Genomic DNA, 10,525 nt, shown 5'->3' with positions numbered 1-10,525 from the left:
AAAAAGATCTAACACAACATTAGGTGATAATACTTGTATTATTATGGATTTATAATCGGCTATAATGGGGTGGTCATTTTGGACCAGGAACACAGAATTAATTAACATGAAACGAACACAACAGGGGGGATAAATATATTAGGCTATATTACATTTAAAATCTACATGTGTCAGAAAGGATACACATTCCGACCACACATTTTAGCTAATTTCTGAAACATCGCCTACATATGGCTCTTATAGCGGTTTGCATGTAGAACATTTCCTCAGATTAATCCTATAATTGCGCACATTCAAATAATCCTATAAAACATGTAAATTGAGCACAGTAATCCACTCCCTGCTGTGGGTTGGTTAAAGTAGACGCTTCGTCAAAGCGCACGCATCATCATCATCATAAATGTTGTGCTGTTTTTTTTTTGTATTTGAGGAGTCCTCTGTTTCGTGATCAAGGCTTCACTGTCAGTACAACGTGATCTTTGACAGCAGTCAATACACTGTCTCTTAAAGCAAATCACCACGCTCGATGGCATGATTTGAATGACCGATTTGTAATCCCATAAAGGCAGTACCATTTTGACAATAGAAGTCGGAGCTGTACAGAGTTTGTTTGCCGGCTGCGGCATGTAGCTGTGGAGAGAATTTGCCTGGCTATCCAGACTCTTAGCTCCGGCCAAAAGGTACGCCACGCCCACGGACGTTAGTTTCTTCTCCGCGAACTACAGAGCAGCGGAATGTAGTGTGAGTCGTCCGGTTAGCACCAGACACTATCGACTGAACTTCCAGGTCTTCGCTCAAAGGATGTATACCTGATACGGATATTCCTGCCTCAACAAGGCTACTAACGATCGAAGTCGGGGCTCGGATAGGATGGACTCAGCAGATTAATTTACAATCACTGCCACTATTTAGAATGTCCGTTGTGTTCTGCAGAAAGCATTGGGAAACAGGGCTATTCCGTCTGGGTCGGCTCATTTGAAGCTAAAAAAGTAAGACATGTCAGACTTGGAAATCGCACGCACAGATGCTACTCATTTGGGTGATAATATATGTGGGAACTAATTGCAACGCAACTGCCCTCCTCGGTGCAAGTGAGTGTTCTTTGCGCACCAAGTCCAGAAATCTTGGCTGGTTGTGTTGCTTCTTCACTCTGTTACTGGGGAAGCAGACCGGCGGCAAATCGATGCATTTATTGTTAAAATCTACTCGGGCTATTTACCTCGTGGCATAGCCTCCTGGAGATTGACATATAACGGAGAGGCAACATCAGGAATATCGGGAATAGAGGTAACCATCTATCATCATGATTTCATTGTTTTCTCATATGCATGATTTTCAATCCGGACAAAACATAGTAAGAAAAAAAGTGAGAATTGTTTCTACATATTGTCACATTGAGCTGTTACGTTATAGTAGAGTTCCCTGTGTAATTTCCTTTTTCATGGTAGGCTATTACGAGGTGTGGATCAGGTGTGGTTTGTTTGACTTGGTGGGAGTCTAAAACAGAATGCGGCGTAATAGTCTATGGATAGGCAATTGCGCCATTCGTTGGGAGAAAGGTGACTATTCTAGTCTTCTTTGACTGTCTCACGACACAAACAACCACAGGAAATGTAGATATGGTCATTATCAAGTTTGTTCCCCTATCCAGATATTTACCACTTACATTCTTTCATCCAATCATCATCCTTCTCTGTGTTGATTTGTGACAAATACAAAATACGTGACAAATACGACATGCACTCTTACAGCACACCAAACTGCTTGGCGACTTTGTGAAATAAGCTTCTTACGATTCGTTATAGCCATTGCATTTTCTAAATCGATTCGATTGTGTGTCAAGTCCACTGTGGCCAATTGAGATGGTAGCCTAGAATGTGAAGAAAGTGTTAATTATGACGAATGCATTGGAAGTTATTTTAAACAACGTTGACTGAACGGAACCTAGCCAACGTCTTTATTTGTGTTGATCCATTTAAAAAAGACAGAAAAAGGGCGAGACCGTGTCTGTAAAATCGATCTCCAATCACCTTGCAATTCCACAAGGCTACACAACATTTATGCTGGGACACTGATGTTCCCCACAACGTCAAGGAGGAAGTTTAAGAAATGCCTCTGCGTATGAGTAATGTGATGACTAATGTGATGAGCAGTAACACAATTTCGTCTCGTCTACTCACAACGTCTGGTCTAGCCTTTTTTTTTTGTATTGCACCGTGGTGGATCTATGTTTCTTCAATAATTCAAAATGACTTTTAATCATTCGCCTCCCTTGGCATTACATAACACAGGACCACTTTTAATGAATATGTTCCACCTGAGCTACTTGGCTGTTAGCCTAATGCACGTCGTTGAGCTTGTGCAATTCGGCTTTTGGCCGCCGCCCGAGGTCTCTCCTCTTGCCCACTCATGGCTGTGCATTTTTTTTCTCCCACTGATGCAGCACCTAGCTGTATATCCTTTCTACACCTAGCTGTATATCCTTTCTACCGTAAATCCAGCGAGGAGTGTTCTGAATGTCAAGCTGCAGTGCCAGATAATGTCTTATTTTATACTGCAGGTAGGGGGCCACGGAGCACCAGCGCTTTGCAGCTCCCTCCTCACATGAGCTAAAGTCAGTTATGCTTCACATGGCAATGTCCTTATGTCTGTGGAAACAAAGTGAATATGCTACTAAACCATCCAGGTCAGATAGCACGTGCATGTTTGTCTGGTTAGATACAGGTAACTGCCAAAAATAATGGAAACACTTGAACAAATGAAGGATGCAAAGTGTGTTGAGAAGCAGGGGTGTAAGGCCCTGCTACACTACAGCCACCGCACCGGGCATCCGGCGTTGCCACCGGGCATCCGGCGTTGCCACCGGGCATCCGGCGTTGCCACCGGGCATCCGGCGTTGCCATCAGCCGTCAGCAATTGAGGGAATGCCTTCCTTTGAAGTCAATCGAAGCTGCTGTACTGCCCATGTTGCGCTCGCGTTGCAGCGTCCAAGCTCAAGAATGGCCAAGGTTCAATTCTCGATGGCTGAAGCGACAGCTCATCCTGTCATTGCTTAAAGAAATAAGGAGAAATAAAGTTGATTATTGCATGGCCTCGAGTAGGCGCCACTGGTTGTTTTTACTAAGATTTATGAAGTCAAGCCACCTTGACTATGTTCACAATGTAAACAAAATCAACTTGTGTAATTAGAAGATAATTTAGTACAACCATTAGCAACAACTGAATTAAAACTTGCGAATAACTGGACAAAAGCTATTGCACTTATACATAACGGAACAGTACAATAGGGGAAATAGAATATAGTCGCTCTTTGTTTCTGCTCCTCTTCTCTCTCAAAACAACGCATTCCGGTGTAGCAGGCAGAACGTCACATTGTCCTGACGCTGATGGCAAGGCAACGCAATGCGTATAGTGGAGCTGAGGTGTTAGGGTCATGCATAAACAAGCAGGGCAGGCCATTATTTTAGCGACCATGGCTAGGCCCCTATGCACAGGGTTACGTGTGGTCACTGAATGGTTTGATGAGCATGAAAACAATGTAAACCATATACCATGGTCATCGGAGTCGCCAGATCTCAACCCAGTTGAACACTTATTGAGGTTCTCAAGTTTCAAGTTTTACGAGTCATATGTGCTGCGTGGTATACACTGTCCAATGAAATGCTAAGTTGCAGGTTACTTCTCAATGCAACAACAATAAGAAAACATATTAGCATAATTATAATACAGGAAGCCACCATTTATAGTCCAAAATGTACATGTGTTTCAGGGAAGGGGGGATTGGGGCGCAAGTGTTTAAATGATGCAGTATTTAGGCAATCATTATAAGTCTGGTAGCAGCAGTTGTATGTGTACAATTGATTCAGTTAAATATCGGGATATTATTTTGGACGAATATCGTATTGTTTTGACTATATCGCAATATCATTGCTCCGCTAGTTGCCTGTACCTTCACTGAACCACAGATTGTTCTCCATCTTCTTTTAAAATAAGGAGCTAGTATCTTTTCAGCACTTATATTTCCAGGACTGATCAAGACTCGTTATGTCGTGGCTCTCTCTTGTCCCTCTGCGGCAGACAATATGGTGAGAAATATGTTTTTAACATGGAATCGCAATAAAATTACAGTATCAAATAGTAATACATATTGTATCGACAACTAAGTGTTGTGATAATCGTATTGTAAGGTCCCTGGCAATTCCCAGCTCTATGTCGCATGAATATATACAGTGGGGCAAAAAAGTATTTAGTCAGCCACCAATTGTGCAAGTTCTCCCACTTAAAAATATGAGAGAAGCCTGTCATTTTCATCATAGGTACACTTCAACTATGACAGACAAAATGAGAAAAAAAATCCTGAAAATCACATTGTAGGATTTTTAATTAATATTTGCAAAATATGGTGGAAAATAAGTAATTGGTCAATAACAAAAGTTTCTCAATACTTTGTTATATACACTTTGTTGGCAATGACAGAGGTCAAACGTTTTCTGTGAGGTTTTCACACACTGTTGCTGGTATTTTGGCCCATTCCTCCATGCAGATCTCCTCTAGAGCAGTGATGTTTTGGGGCTGTTGCTGGGCAACACAGACTTTCAACTCCCTCCAAAGATTTTCTATGGGGTTGAGATCTGGAGACTGGCTAGGCCACTCCAGGACCTTGAAATGCTTCTTACGAAGCCACTCCTTCGTTGCCCGGGCGGTGTGTTTGGGATCATTGTCATGCTGAAAGACCCAGCCACGTTTCATCTTCAATGCCCTTGTTGATGGAAGGAGGTTTTCACTCAAAATCTCATGATACATGGCCCCATTCATTCTTTCCTTTACACGGATTAGTCGTCCTGGTCCCTTTGCAGAAAAACAGCCCCAAAGCATGATGTTTCCACCCCCATGCTTCACAGTAGGTATGGTGTTCTTTGGATGCAACTCAGCATTCTTTGTCCTCCAAACACGACGAGTTGAGTTTTTACCAAAAAGTTATATTTTGGTTTCATCTGACCATATGACATTCTCCAAATCTTCTTCTGGATCATCCAAATGCTCTCTAGCAAACTTCAGACGGGCCTGGACATGTACCGCCTTGATCAGAAATACAGTGTAGACATTGTTAGTGTTAATGACTATTGTAGCTAGAATTGGCAGATTTTTTATGGAATATCTACAGAGGCACATTAACAGCAACCATCACTCCTGTGTTTCAATGGCACGTTGTGTTAGCTAATCCAAGTTTATCATTTTAAAAGGCTAAATGATCATTAGAAACCATTTTGCAATTATGTTAGTACAACTGAAAACTGTTGCTGATTTAAAGAAGCAATAAAACTTGCCTTCTTTAGACGAGTTGAGTATCTGGAGCATCAGCATTTGTGGGTTCGATTACAGGCTCAAAATGGCCAGAAACAAAGAACTTTCTTCTGAAATTCATCAGTCTATTCTTGTTCTGAGAAATGAAGGCTATTCCATGCGAGAAACTTGAACTGAAGATCTCGTACAACGCTGTGTACTACTCCCTTCACAGAACAGCCAAACTGACTCTAACCAGAATAGAAAGAGGAGTGGGAGGCCCCAGTGCACAACTGAGCAAGAGGACAAGTACATTAGAGTGTCTAATTTGAGAAACAGACGACTCACAAGTCTTCAACCGGCAGCTTCATTAAATAGTACCAGCAAAACACCAATCTCAACGTCAACAGTGAAGAGGCGACTCCGGGATGCTGGCCTTCTAGGGAGAGTTCCTCTGTCCAGTGTCTGTGTTCTTTTGCCCATCTTCATCTTTTCTTTTTATTGGCCAGTCTGAGATATGGCTTTTTCTTTGCAACTCTGCCTAGAAGGCCAGCATCCTGAGGGTTGCCTCTTCATTGTTGACGTTGAGACCGGTGTTTTGTGGGTACTATTTAATGAAGCTGCCAGTTGAGGCCTTGTGAGGTGTCTGTTTATAAGTGACCCCAACCTTTTGAACGGTAGCATATATACAGTGCATTCAGAAAGTATTCAGACCCCTTGACTTCTTCCACATTTTGTTACGTTACAGCCTTATTCTAAAATCGATTACATTTCATTTTTCCTCATCAATCTACACACAATACCCCATAATGACAAAGTGAAAACAGTTTTTTTTAAACATTTTTGCAAATGTATAAAAAATTTTTTTTTTTAAATACCTTAAGTATTCAGACCCTTTGCTATGAGACTCGAAATTGAGCTCAGGTGCACCCTTGAGATGTTTCTACAACTTGACTGCGGTATATTCAATTGATTGGACATGATTTGGAAAGGCACACACCTGTCTTTATAAGGTCCCACAGTTGACAGTGCATATCAGAGCAAAAACCAAGCCATGATGTTGAAGGAATTGTCGTAGAGCTCCGAGACATGATTGTGTCGAGGCACAGATCTGGGGAAGGGTACCAAAACATTTCTGCAGCATTGAAGGTCCCCAAGAACACATCGGCCTCCATCACTCTTAAATGGAAGAAGTTTGGAACCACCAATTCTCTTCCTAGAGCTGGCCACCCGGCCAAACTAAGAAATCAGAGGAAAAGGGCCCTGGTCAGGGAGGTGACCAAGAACTTGATGGTCACTCTGACAGAGCTCCAGAGTTCCTCTGTGGAGATGGGGGGACCATCTCTGCAGCACTCCACCAATCAGGTGTTTCTGGTAGAGTGGTCAGACGGAAGCCACTCCTCAGTAAAAGGCATATGACAGCCCACTTGGAGTTTGCCAAAAGGCACGTAAAGACTCTCAGATCATGAGAAACAAGATTCTCTGGTCTGATGAAGCCAAGCATCACATCTGGAATCATCCCTATGGTGAAGCATTTTTATTTACCTTTATTGAACTAGGCAAGTCAGTTGAGAAGAAATTCTTATTTTCAATGACAGCCTTGGAACAGTGGGTTAACTGGTCTAGGAACAGGGGGTTAAGTGGCTGTTCAGGGGCAGAACGACAGATTTGTACTTTGTCAGCTTGGGGATTATGAACTTTCAACCTTCTGTTTACTAGTCCAACGCTCTAACCACTAGGCTACTCTGCCGCCCCAAAAGCATGGTGGTGGCAGCATAATGCTGTTGAGATGTTTATCAGCGGCAAGGACTGGAAGACTAGTTATGATCAAGGGAAAGATGAATGGAGCAGAGAGATCCTTGATGAACACCTGCTCCAGAGCACTCAGGACCTTGACCCTAAGCCAAAACAACACCGGACTGGCTTCGGGGCAAGTCTCTGAATATCCTCGAGTGTCCCAGCCAGAGCCCGGACTTGAACACGATTGAACATCTCTGGAGAGACCTGAAAATAGCTGTGCAGCGAAGCTCCCCATCCAACCTAACAGAGCTTGAGAGGATCTGCTGAGAAGAATGAATGAAACTCCCCAAATACACTTGTGCCAAGCTTGTAGTGTCATACCCAAGAAGACAAGGCTGTAATCGCTGCCAAAGGTGCTTTAAAAAAGTTCTATGTAAATGGTCTGAATGTAACACTTCAGTTTTTAAATGTAATACATTTGCAAAAAATTCGAATGAACTGTTTTTGGTTTGCCATTATAGGGTATTGTGTGTAGATTGATGATGAACAAAAGGATTTATTCAATTCAGAATAACGCTGTAAAGTAACAAAAGTTGGTAAAAATCAAGGGTTGTGAATACTTTCCGATTGCACTGTGTGTGTGTGTGTGTGTTTTTCTGTGTATGTGTGTGTCTGTATATATATACACACAGTTGAAGTCAGAAGTTTACAGACACCTTAGCCAAATACATTTTCCCTCAGTTTTTCACAATCCTTCTCATGATGCCATCTATTTTGTGAAGTGCACCAGTCCCTCCTGCAGCAAAGCACCCCCTCAACATGATGCTGTCACCCCCACAACATGATGCTGTCACCCCCATGCTTCACGGTTGGTGATGGTGTTCTTCGGCTTGTAAGCCTCCCCCTCCACCTTCCAAACATAACGATGGTCATTATGCCCAAACACTTCTATTTTTGTTTCATCAGACCAGAGGACATTTCTCCAAAAAGTACGATCTTTGTCCCCATGTGCAGTTGCAAACCATACTTTTTTATGGTGGTTTCGGAGCAGTGGCTTCTTCCTTGCTGAGTGGCCTTTCAGGTTATGTTGATGTAGGACTTGTTTTACTGTGGATATAGATACTTTTGAACCTGTTTCCTCCAGCATCTTCACAAGGTCCTTTGCTGTTGTTCTGGGATTGATTTGCACTTTTCACACCAAAGTATGTTAATCTCTAGGAGACAGAACGTGTCTCCTTCCTGAGCGGAATGACGGCTGCGTGGTCCCATGGCGTTTATACTTCCATACTATTGTTTGTACAGATGAACGTGGTACCTTTGGGCGTTTGGAAATTGGTCCCAAGGATCAACCAGACTTGTGGTCTACAAGTTATTTTCTGAGGTATTGGCTGATTTCTTTTGATTTCCCCATGATGTCAAGCAAAGAGGCACTGAGTTTGAATGTAGGCCTTGAAATACATCCACAGTTACACCTCCAATTGACTCAAATGATGTCAATTAGCCAATCAGAAGCTTTTAAAGCCATGACATCATTTTATGGAATTCTCCAAGCTGTTTAAAGGCACAGTCAATTTAGTGTATGTAAACTTCTGACCCACTGGAATTGTGATGCAGTGAAATAATCTGTCTCCAAACAATTGTTGGAAAAATTAATGGTGTCATGCACAGAGTAGATGTCCTAACCGACTTGCCAAAACCATAGTTTGTTAACAAGAAATTTGTTGAGTGTTTGAAAAACAAGTTTTAATGACTCCAACCTAAGTGTATGTAAACGTCCGACTTCAACTGTATAAATATATATGTGTGTGTGTGTGTGTGTGTGTGTGTGCGCTAGGGTGCAGAGAGTCAGTGAAGGTGGTCACTCCAGTTCAAGTGTTCAGCAGTCTGATGGCTTGTAGATCGAGACGGTCTCTGATCCTGTTGTTATCAGACCTCGTGCTCCGATTATCGTCTGCCTGACGGTGAGGGAATGAGCAGCTCATGCCTGGTGTGTGTGGGGTCCTTGATGAGGATGCTTCAGGCCTTCCTCAGGCACTGTTTCGAATAGATGTCCTTGATGGGTGGGAGCACGGTCCCAGTGGTAGTTCTGGAGCGGCGCCTGAGACTGTGTTTTACACCACTATCAACAAAACACCAAACGATGGAATTTCTTGCGGGAGAAGGTTGTCACATTCCTCCAACATTCCTCCAGACACTTGTACAATCTATGCCAACTTGCATTGAAGCTGTTCTGGCTCACGGTGGCTCGACGCCCTTTTACGACACTTTATGTTGGTGTGTTCTTTATTTTGGCAGTAACCTGTTGCCCTCTGCATTCTTGCATTGATCCACTCCCTGTGTGTGTTAATGGGTAGGCTGACGTTGGCTCTGTTGTTCAACAGCTGCCAAGGATCTGTGTGCATGTCTGGACTGTTATCTCCCTCCTTTTATCATTCTGCTTTGTGCCCGGAGGTGACAAAAAAACACATGAAATCTTGAGATACACTCTTTGTTAATTTGAGGACAGCGTATGTGCTCCCGAGGTATTGTATCTCGAGATCTATTAGTGCTGTCTAGCGTTCTTTGTCCCGCGATGATGAATGCCAGATTCTCCCCCCCCCCATCCCTTCTCCCACCCTCTACCCTTCTGTCTCAATGACAGGCGACACATGAAATGACAGTGCCCTCCGCCCATGTAGTTTCCATGCTGCGGGTGAGGACATCATACCTCCAGCCTGTGGCTGTCAGTGCCAGCATGACTCTATAATACGGCACATGGCTGCCCCATCTGCTCCTGGGTTCACCATTTAAATGTGAGAATAGGCCTGGTGGAGCATCCTGGACTCGGAAGGGTTTGTAAGGATTTTCCGGAAATCAGTTGGATCTTCCAGAAATATGATTTACAGCTAAAACTGTATTTTCTACTCGGAGACCGTAAAACATGTAGCGCAAAGCATGGCAAGTCGAAAAGGAACTGTTGGATTTAGTTCCTGAAATGTTCCTCCCAAAATGGAGGAGTTCCTCCCAAAATGGAGGAGTTCCTCCCGGAATGAATGTGTCTAAAATGAACACAGTTGGAACAACATTTCACCATGATCGCAGATCAACTTAACGGCGAGAGGTGCATGCGTATTACATGGTGCGTTTTGAAATGAATGGTAAAGCGCGATATCGCTTCTGGCGTGTTGTGTTGAAAATGAGCTCCGTCGCCATTAGTAATCGCCTGTCGGAGGGTCTCGTTAACGGTTTTGGGGAAATAATGGTCAGAGTTGTTCTCGGTTGAGCAGTGTCTGTAGGCTACAGTAACCACGTCCACCAAATCACCTGATCTGTTGATAATGCAAGTGTCGGTTCCCGCTTAGTAAGCACTTATTAAACGGGTGTTCTTCCATCCAGTCCTTCAGGCCACGAATCCTTTCAAGTCTAGCTCGTAGGCCTGGGCTTATCAACCAGGATGGTGTGTTAGCCGAACACTTCAGCGGGGTAATTAAGTCTCTTCACCCCCAAGGATCCCGGTGTCAGG

At 43.3% G+C, this 10,525-nt stretch overlaps 1 protein-coding gene across 1 annotated transcript in view; it reads left to right on the top strand.

Annotated features, from left to right (window-relative positions):
• The first annotated feature begins 442 nt into the window (after positions 1-442).
• Positions 443-10,525, top strand: part of LOC112266756 (leucine-rich repeat and fibronectin type III domain-containing protein 1-like protein) — a 112,980-nt gene continuing 102,897 nt past the window's right edge. The window contains exon 1 of the mRNA XM_024444530.2: positions 443-1,287. The gene's annotated coding sequence lies outside the window, so the exon portion shown is untranslated. The remainder of the gene's footprint in view (positions 1,288-10,525) is intronic.

This window comes from Oncorhynchus tshawytscha, linkage group LG14, assembly GCF_018296145.1.
Source record: "Oncorhynchus tshawytscha isolate Ot180627B linkage group LG14, Otsh_v2.0, whole genome shotgun sequence".
In the NCBI taxonomy this organism is placed as follows: Eukaryota; Metazoa; Chordata; class Actinopteri; order Salmoniformes; family Salmonidae; genus Oncorhynchus; species Oncorhynchus tshawytscha.
The sequence above is the reverse complement of the archived record's forward strand: the minus strand, read 5'-3'. Positions and strand labels throughout refer to the sequence as shown.